A 10,000-nucleotide genomic window follows, 5' to 3' on the forward strand; every position below is an offset into this window, starting at 1 on the left:
CTCATTTGATTGTTCTCTATTTATTAAACATTTTGTCTCAGAGAGTTTTAGGGCCCCTTAGTTAAAAGAAAAATGAGAGTAGGTTTCCTTCGCAAGTCATATAGACTTATAGGGCCGCTTTCTTGGTTTCCATGCCTGGTTTCCCGTCCAGGTGCGGGACGTGGACGGGACGCCAGTCCGCTGCAGGATTACTCATTTTCGCCAGCTGAGTGGACTGGAGCAACGTAAAATGAAAAGTTTTGCTCAAGAACACAACGATTTGCCCGGTCCAGGCATCGAAACAACAATCTTACGATCATGAGCCCAACACCCTAACTACTAAGCCATGCGCCTCCACGGGGTCCCTTAAAGAATAAACATAACAAGAGATCTTACATTGATTTGCAACCGGTATGCACAGACACACAAATATTGACATAAATACAGTTCTATATTTAAGAGATGAGGAATTATGTACATTATTTACATAATTTACATTTGACAGATATTTGTCCTCATCTTGTTTGTTAACACAACGTTTCAGCCTTCATCAGGTGGCTTGGGGAAATATCAAACCTGGGTTCTCACTCCTAAGGTTATTTTTCGATGTTGTTGTTGTTATTATTATTATGATTATTATTATTATTATTATTATGATTATTATTATTATTATTATTATTATTCAGGTCACTGCCATGAATCGAACTTGGGATCTAGGGGTTAGTAGCGCGCGCTCTTAACCACTACGCCATATGCCCACAGGTCAATAAATGTAAATAATGTAAACAATGTAAATGTGTGTTAGCTTTCCTATAATGATTATTCTCTATGATGTCCTAACACATACATATGTGCGTGTGCCTCTGTTTACACACATGTTTATATACTTACGCACATAAATTGATTCTAGGTACTCTATGCATGAATAAGCGAAAAAAAAAGAGAGACAGGCTCGTTTATACACCAGCACAATGTAAATACAGTATACACAGATGCGTGTATTTGTGTGTATTTGTGTGTATACTCGACGGCCCTCTTTCAGTTTCTCTCTACCAAACCCACTCACAAGGTTTTGGTCGGACCGAGGCTATAGTTGAAAACACTTGCCCAAAGTACCACGCAGTGGAACTGAACCCGGAACCATGTAGTTGGGAAGAAGGCTTCTTACCATACGCCTGCGCCTATCTATCTATCTATCTATCTACATCTATCTATCTATCTATCTATCTATCTATCTATCTATCTATCTCTCTCCTCTCTCTCTCTCTATATATATATATATACATATATATATATATATATAATCATACATACCTTACATACATACATACATACATACATACATACCACATACATACATATACATAAATATTATAATGCATATATATATATGTATGTATATATGTATGTATGTTTTTGTAATTGTATTTTTTTTTGTAATTGTTTTTATTGTATTGTTTTTACGTCCTGTTTTGTCACTTTTTTCCTTGTTTTTACCCCTCTGCAAAGGAATTTTATTTAATTCTTTCGCAGGAGGATTAGTTCGACGAGTCGTGTTCTGTCCTCACCTTCGAAACACGCTGGAGTTGAACTAGGGACAGCTGATGAAGGGGATTTTTCCTTGTGTGTTTGTCTTGTACTCCGGTTTTTCGTTGTTAAAAAAAGGTCCGTTCCATGCTTGTTTTTACGTTTTCGTTTCTCGTTGAGTTCTACGTCTATTTATGGTGTCCTGTACTCACGTATATATATTTATATATGCATGCATATATACATGTAGATGTAGGTACGTACATATATGTATGTATGTATATATTTTACTTATTACACTATTGTATGACTGAGCGCCCTCGCGTCGATTCGATTCGATTCGTTTCGTTTCGTTTCTTCTTCTCTAAGCTAGTTTTATATATATATATATATATACATACATACATACATACATACATACATACATACATACATACATACATACATACATATATAAATATATATATATGCATATATATATATGTATGTATATATGTATGTATGTTTTTGTAATTGTATTTTTATTTTGTAATTGTTTTTAATTGTATTGTTTTTACGTCCTGTTTTGTCACTTTTTTCCTTGTTTTTACCCCTCTGCAAAGGAATTTTATTTAATTCTTTCGCAGGAAGGATTAGTTCGACGAGTCGTGTTCTGTCCTCACCTTCGAAACACGCTGGAGTTGAACTAGGGACAGCTGATGAAGGGGATTTTTCCTTGTGTGTTTGTCTTGTACTCCGGTTTTTCGTTGTTAAAAAAAGGTCCGTTCCATGCTTGTTTTTACGTTTTCGTTTCTCGTTGAGTTCTACGTCTATTTATGGTGTCCTGTACTCACGTTATATATATTTAATATGCATTATGCATATACATGTAGATGTAGGTACGTACATATATGTATGTATGTATATATTTTACTTATTACACTATTGTATGACTGAGCGCCCTCGCGTCGATTCGATTCGATTCGTTTCGTTTCGTTTTTCTTCTCTAAGCTAGTTTTATATATATTATATATATTATATTATATCGATACATAAAATATATATGTGGGGTGTTATAATATATTATGTATATGTATGTATGTATATATGTGTGTGTACATAGATATATGTAATTATATATATATATATATATATATATATATATATATATATATATATATATATATAGATAGATAGCTAGATTGATAGATAGATAGATAGATAGATAGATAGATAGATAGATAGATACATACATACATACATACAACATACATACATACATACATACATACATAGTCATACACACACACACACACTTATTGGAACAATCGAACTGTAAGCATACAAAAAGCAGTGAGACGAGACATGCAAAGATTAAATAGGCAACGGATAGTGTTTCAGAAATACGGTAGTAACAGGGAGACGAGTTAGACTAGCAAGTTATGCGCTCAACATGTATGCTATTGAAATATGTTACGATATCTGCTAAAATATAATTATCTAACAAACAAATGTAGTCTGGTCCGTTACAGAACAAATATTTGCTGTCACGTTTATTAGCCTGTTTTATTCAGCCTCGCTCGTCTCCAATGTTAGGGCAAACATTTGCACTCCTTGTCGTTCTCAAAATCACCTCCACTATATGTATTCTTTTATTCGTTTTTTTTCTTCTCGTTTTTCCTTGTGTCAGTCATTTGACTACGGCCATGCTGGAGTACCGCCTTAAAGGGTTTTAGTCGAAGAAATTGCCCCCCCCCACCACCACCACCCCGGACTTATTGTTTGTAAGGCAAATGCTTATTCTATTGAGCTGTTTTGCCGAACCGCTACGTTACGGGGACGTAAACTCACCAGCATCGGTTGTCAAGTGATGCTGGTGGGACAAAAACACAGAAAAACACACATACACAAATATATACACGCTCACGCACACACACACATACATACACACATACATACATACATACATACATACATACATACATACATACATACATACATACATGTATGTATGTATGTATGTATGTATGTATGTATGTATGTATGTATATGTGTATATATATATATATATATATATATATTTATTTATATATATATACAGACACATGAGGGGTGCTGAAAACTCCTGGCTTTAGTGGTATCGCGAAAGGCCTGGTGAAGGACTGGTGTAATAATGCAATAAGTGTGTGAATCTGAGCGGGGACTAAATTGAATAAATTCATAATTAACTGACACTCCTGTATTTTCTTTTGCCCAAATCCAGGAACCTTTCAGTGTCCTCTCGTATATATATATATATATATACCGTTGCTATTATGTTAAATTTTCGTATGTCAAAATTTGACCCAATGCGTTTTTTTTTTCTATATTTATTTTTGCTTGCAATAGCCGGTTCTTATGGTCAAACTATCTTATCTCCAGTTGCTTCAGATGTCAAGATATCAAAAATTGTCAAATAGTAGTACAATGGTTTTGCTATGGAATAGTGATACTATTTTTGCGTTTTCTGAAAAAAAGCAACGTTTTGGACTTACGACACTTTTGCATAATAGCAGCGATATGTGTGTGTATACACGTGTGAGTGAATAAACACACAAATCACACCCATGCATACTTGTACATGTATATGTGTGTTTGTACATGTGAATAAACACAATCACACACACACACACAAATATATACATATAGAGAAATAGTCCAACAAATATTAGCGGGCTAAAACTTCGAAATCACTGTCACCACTCTTATAAAAATTCAGTAAATATGCACTCTACAAAAACTGCATTGAGTATTTCTACAGTTTAACGTTAAATTGTTTTTACTAGAAATTGACATAAAAAACATTTATACGAACGCCGATGCTCCAGCATGGCCGCAACTCTCCAGTTGAAAGTAGTAAAGAAAGCATGCACCCCCACACCACTCCACACACACACTAGTACTGACCACTTCCCAGCATCCACAACACCCACACGCACACACCATCATCCACACACCCACACATAACCAACGTACACGCACCCGCACACACCCACACATGTCAAAGTCACTAGTCTCTATCCACACACACAGATTTTCACATACAAACACACACACAAGCACCTTCGGTTTGGGATTACCAATACTTTATTATCTCCCCTTCTTACTACCTTAAATGTCAAACTTGTTTTCCAATCAGTCGCCATGCTTGATCGCTAAATCCACAAGTTTTATCATTCTTTCCCAATTTATTTTCTCTTATTCTTTTCTGTTGAAGAGCGTAGGCTCGAAATTTCAGCAAATGACAGAATGAATACATTTGAAAGACACTCCCAAATATAATTTGCAAAACTTTTATACATGTTCCCTTTCGAGTGAACGTTCGGTCTTTAGTTTTGAAAATTGTGTTTTGTAAGGGACGGACTACGCTTACGGAGTCTGCAGATATTTACATTCGTAAATATTAGCAGACGAAACCATGATACGTAGATAATCGCTTTATTTTGTATATTTTCATTTGTCTTGCTCATTTTTACATTCGGGCGTTTGCTGAAAGTTTTTTGAGAACACACTCTTCGTGGTAAGGCGAAATGACGTCTATTTTTAGTATATTAGGAATCCACTTAGTGGTCATTCCTCTTATATTTTGTATATATATATATATATATATATATATATATATTATATATATATATTATATATGTATAATTGAAAACTGGAGTCAACAAAAAGGGATACGGTTGGACATTTGTTTCTTAATCACTGCAATTGTTTCCACGCACAGGAGAAATCTGAAAGTGGACGACCTTTATACTGCTCTGTACTACATTCTGAACATATTTTATTATAACTATATACATACATGTGTGTGTGTGGTGTGTGTGTGTGTGTGTGTGTGTGTGTGTGTGTGTGGGTGTGTATGTGTGTGTGTGTAGTATTTGTCTATTCAGTTTATCCTCATTGTGTAGAATGATTCATCGACGAGACAAAATAAAATAATATAAAAGATTTCGTAAAACCTGGGAAGTTATAAGACGAGTTGTAAGAATTTGAAGTGCACTGATCAACTAAAGGCTACATAAAATGTAATGAGCCAGAAAAGGCTATATAGCGTAATGAAATGCATAGCGTCGTCTATCTGTGTATTATGAAATAAAATAAAGAAGGGAAGGCGATAGATAGATAGATAGATAGATAGATAGATAGATAGATAGATAGATAGATAGATAGATAGATAGATAAGATAGATAGATAGATAGATAGATGAATAAATACACATGTAAATAAATCAATAAACAAAATAGCGTGCAATGAATACACGAAGAACGATTCAGCGAAAGTATGAAGAAACACCCATAAATATTTTGAAAGAAAATATAAATGAATAAAGCTTTAAAACGATTCGTATTTCGAAATAAATAAATAGATAAATATAAAAATAAATAAATGAATAAATAAATAAATATGTAACGTGGAGTGAAAACATGAAGAGCGACTGAACGAATGTACGAAGAAACAAACAAGGTGAATTTGAAAGAAAATAGAAATGGTAAGGCTTTAAAATGTCCTTGTATTTTGGAATAAAGAAATAAATTGAAGAGTAAATAAATAAAACAGTGGTTAATCCATCGTTTGTTATATTGAAATAATTCTTAGATGTCAAATTTGGATATTAGTATTCGTTCTTGTTATTTTTCGATGGTCGTTTTTTTCATTGCCGCTCAAAAGAAAAATTATAAACTAAAATTGAATAAAATATAACCAAATGAATTAGAATTTTTTTAAAAAGCATTAAAAGTCGAAGATATCAAGAGAACTAAAATGGACGCCGTCGGAAATAGAGTCCATCGCATAAGTACGAAAATAAAACAAAAAAATAACCTATTGTCAGGTAGAAAGTTTTCTGAGACGTTTGCCAACACATGAGTGCGATTTTATACATACATACATACATACATACATACATACATACATACATACATACATACATACATAATGGTACTCCGTCGGTTACGACGACGTGAATTCCAGTTGATCTGATCAACGGAATAGCTTACTCGTGAAATTAACGTGCAAGTGGCTGAACACTCCACAGACATGCGTACCCTTAACGTAGTTCTCTGGGAGATTCAGCGTGATACAGTATGTAATAAGGCTAGCTCTTTCATACAGCAAGATACCCAGGGGCGGACACAAGTGGGGTGGCCTGAGGAGCACGTACACCTTCAAGAAACTTGGCTACGAAGTTTTTCCCCAACCAGCTTATTCTCCAGACCATTTCTTTCTAAGTATTTAATATGTCATACCTATTTCTTAATCTTTAAGATATCAGTCAAGTACTGAAGTGGATATCATCAACTTGCCCCAATCCTTAAAAAATTGCTGTCCTTGTACGGAAATTAGAGGGTCACTAATAATATTGATTTCAAATTCTGGCACATGGCCAGCATTTTCGGGGAAGGGGGTATTTCGATTTCATTGATCTCAGTACACAAGTTGTATATATTTCATCGACTCAGACAGTATGAAAGGAACGTCGACCGTGGCGGAATTCGGCGAAACACGAGCGTGTTAACGATCCTGCCGGCTCGCCACCTTAAGGCCAAAAACAATACTGAATCCACATTTTGGCACATAGTCAACAATTTTGGGGGAAAATAATAATACTACAAAGAGAAAGTTGGCCGATTATAGCGACCCTAGTGATTGACTGATAAAATAAATACTTGTCAAGTACTTGAGTTGATGTAAACGAATAACTCAACCCTACTAAAATTACTATAACATACCAAAACTTTGAAAGAATTATTATTATCATTATTATTATTATTATTATTATTATTATTATATTATTATTATTATTATTATTATTATTATTATTATTATTTAGTGAGAGAGCAGTGCATGCCATCAAAGTGACACTGGGGTAAAATATACAAAGCCCAGTATACACATCATGACTACCCGTCTGATAAGGGTAAACTAGGCACATGCATCACAATCATATGTGTGCGACATGATGATTTTATATCAAAATAAACAGCACATGACCCTTCAGGTAGGGCCCAGTTAGAATTTTGTTCTGGTCGAGTAGCCCATCCCGCTCAAAAGGTCCCTGAATAAGGGTTACTTAAGGATGTTGAACGAAACACCCATGTTTCCAGAGGTGAATTATTCGAACCCCAAAGAATCCCTCTCAACACATGGCTATGATTTTCCCCCACTACTTCTGCTCGTGATCAGAGATACACATATCGTCAGCCACTAAAGGACATGCTCAACTGGTTAAGGTCAAACAACTGACAAGCAAATCTGTGGTATTGAGCAACAGACGTACAGTTTTGTGGGAACGTAACACGTCCATTTCATCAGATGCCTCCTGGCATCTTCATGAGACAATGAAAACCTTGTGTTATATGGAGCTGGGTCAAACTGTTACTGACTATATATATATACATATATGTTATAATTTAAAACAAACCATAAAAGGTTGTCATTATAGTATTCATGAGAGTTTCAAGTGTCAGAGCGAAGAGCTACTTTTTATTATTATTATTATTATTATTATTATTATATTATTATTATTATTATTATTATTATTATTATTATTATCATTATTATTATTATTATTATTATTATTATTATTATTATTATCATTATTATATAGTTGAAATTTACAGAAAAACAAAAGACTAAGACAGGTATATGAACAACAAGCAAGTGTATTAGTTTGACTCTCGGGAAAATGAGAAAGTCTTTTACGTTTCGAACCTACGCTCTGCAGTATATATATATATATGTGTGTGTGTGTGTGTGTGTGTGTGTGTGTGTATGTGTGTGTGTGTGTGTGTGTGTGTGAAAGAGAGAGAGAGAGAGAGAGATTAATGTTTGTTTTTATGTTTAGTTAAAATAAAAACAATTCTACATTAAACTGAAGGGTTACTCTATACTCTTGTAGAGTACAAATGTATTATTATTAAACAAAAACATTGTTGACAGTGACTTCGAAGTTTCGGCTAGCTAAATCAGGGACTATATAAAGCAAAGATCAACTTCAATGCTTCACAGTCCGACGATATCTTAGCTGGCCGAAACTTCGAAGTCATTGCCAAAAATATTTTTGCTTAATAATGTGTGTGTGTGTGTGTGTACTACTGTTTAGTTTTTGTCGAATTACAATACAAACAATTTTACATTGAATTTAAGAATTGCTCTGTACATTTTACTGAGTACGTATTGATTATGCTCTTACTAGGGGTGTTAGTGCCTTCGCGGTTTCGCCCTGCCACCCTTCGTCGGATTCTGTGTATGTATACGCTTGTGTCTAAGTACATAGATACAGATATTTACTCATATACACATATACATGTGTACATACAAGCATATGCAACTTATATGCGAGTCTGTGGGCATGTGTTGATAGAAGGCGGTACACTCGTGAGTATGTAATTACCGTTATATATATATATATATAATATATATATATATAATTAGCGCTAATTAGCCGTGCAGTTTTATTTGTATACGGGCTTTTCCTCGTGTTTGCTTGAAACATAATAGGTAAGTATTTATGTTCTAGTAATATTCTCGTTTCTGTTCAACTATCCAATCGATTTTGCAACTTCTTATATAGAATCTGGTAGTCTCGCTTCTCAGAAGCCCTCTTTAACCATAAATGTTCCGTTGACATAATCATAACTTCGAGTGGAACTCACGCTTCCTAATTATTTATATTTCTATTTTGATGAATAGATTTATAGATTTTCCTGACACCGTCTGAATATATTGAAAATTATGTCTTCTATTTCGTTCCATAACTTATTGTTAAAGTGTAACACTCGGACATATTTTGTAAGCAGAATGTTATTATTGAAAAAGGAACAAGGCAATGAGCTAGCAGAATCGTTAGCACGCCAGGCGAAATGCTTAGCCGTATTTCGTCTGCCGCTACGTTCTGAGTTCAAATTCCGCCGAGGCCAACTTTGCCTTTCATCCTTTCGGGGTCGATTAAATAAGTACCAGTTACGCACTGGGGTCGATATAATCGACTTAATCCGTGTGTCTGTCCTTGTTTGTCTTCTCTGTGTTTAGCCTCTTGTGGGTAGTAAAGAAATATGTATTTCGTCTGCCGCTACGTTCTGAGTTCAAATTCGGCCGAAGTTGACTTTGCCTTTCATCCTTTCGGGGTCGATTAAATAAGTACCAGTTGCGTAGTGGGGTCGATGTGATCGACTTACTCCCTCCCCCAAAATTCCAGGCCTTGTGCTTCTTGTAGAAAGGATTATTACAAACAGGAACGTAGGTGACATAATCGATATCAATTGAGTATGTATAAGTTGGGGTTAGCACGAGATAAGGTAGCTCCCAAATGCAAAATAGACTTATCAGAGATAGAAATGGCAGAGAGAAGAGGCAGTATATATCGTCGTGAAAGACATTGGAGTCTGCTGAGGAGCTTCTTTATCATTTTTATCGATGGGATCTGTACTACGTACGTTCTCAGGAGAAATCTTCGCTGATCAAGCTCCTAGCAGTT

At 34.8% G+C, this 10,000-nt stretch overlaps 1 protein-coding gene across 2 annotated transcripts in view; it reads right to left on the reverse strand.

Annotated features, from left to right (window-relative positions):
- Positions 1-10,000, reverse strand: part of LOC115216712 (ectonucleoside triphosphate diphosphohydrolase 1) — a 128,636-nt gene that overhangs the window by 106,712 nt on the left and 11,924 nt on the right. The gene's annotated exons all lie outside the window — the stretch shown is intronic.

This window comes from Octopus sinensis, linkage group LG10 (genome assembly GCF_006345805.1).
Source record: "Octopus sinensis linkage group LG10, ASM634580v1, whole genome shotgun sequence".
Taxonomy (NCBI): Eukaryota; Metazoa; Mollusca; class Cephalopoda; order Octopoda; family Octopodidae; genus Octopus; species Octopus sinensis.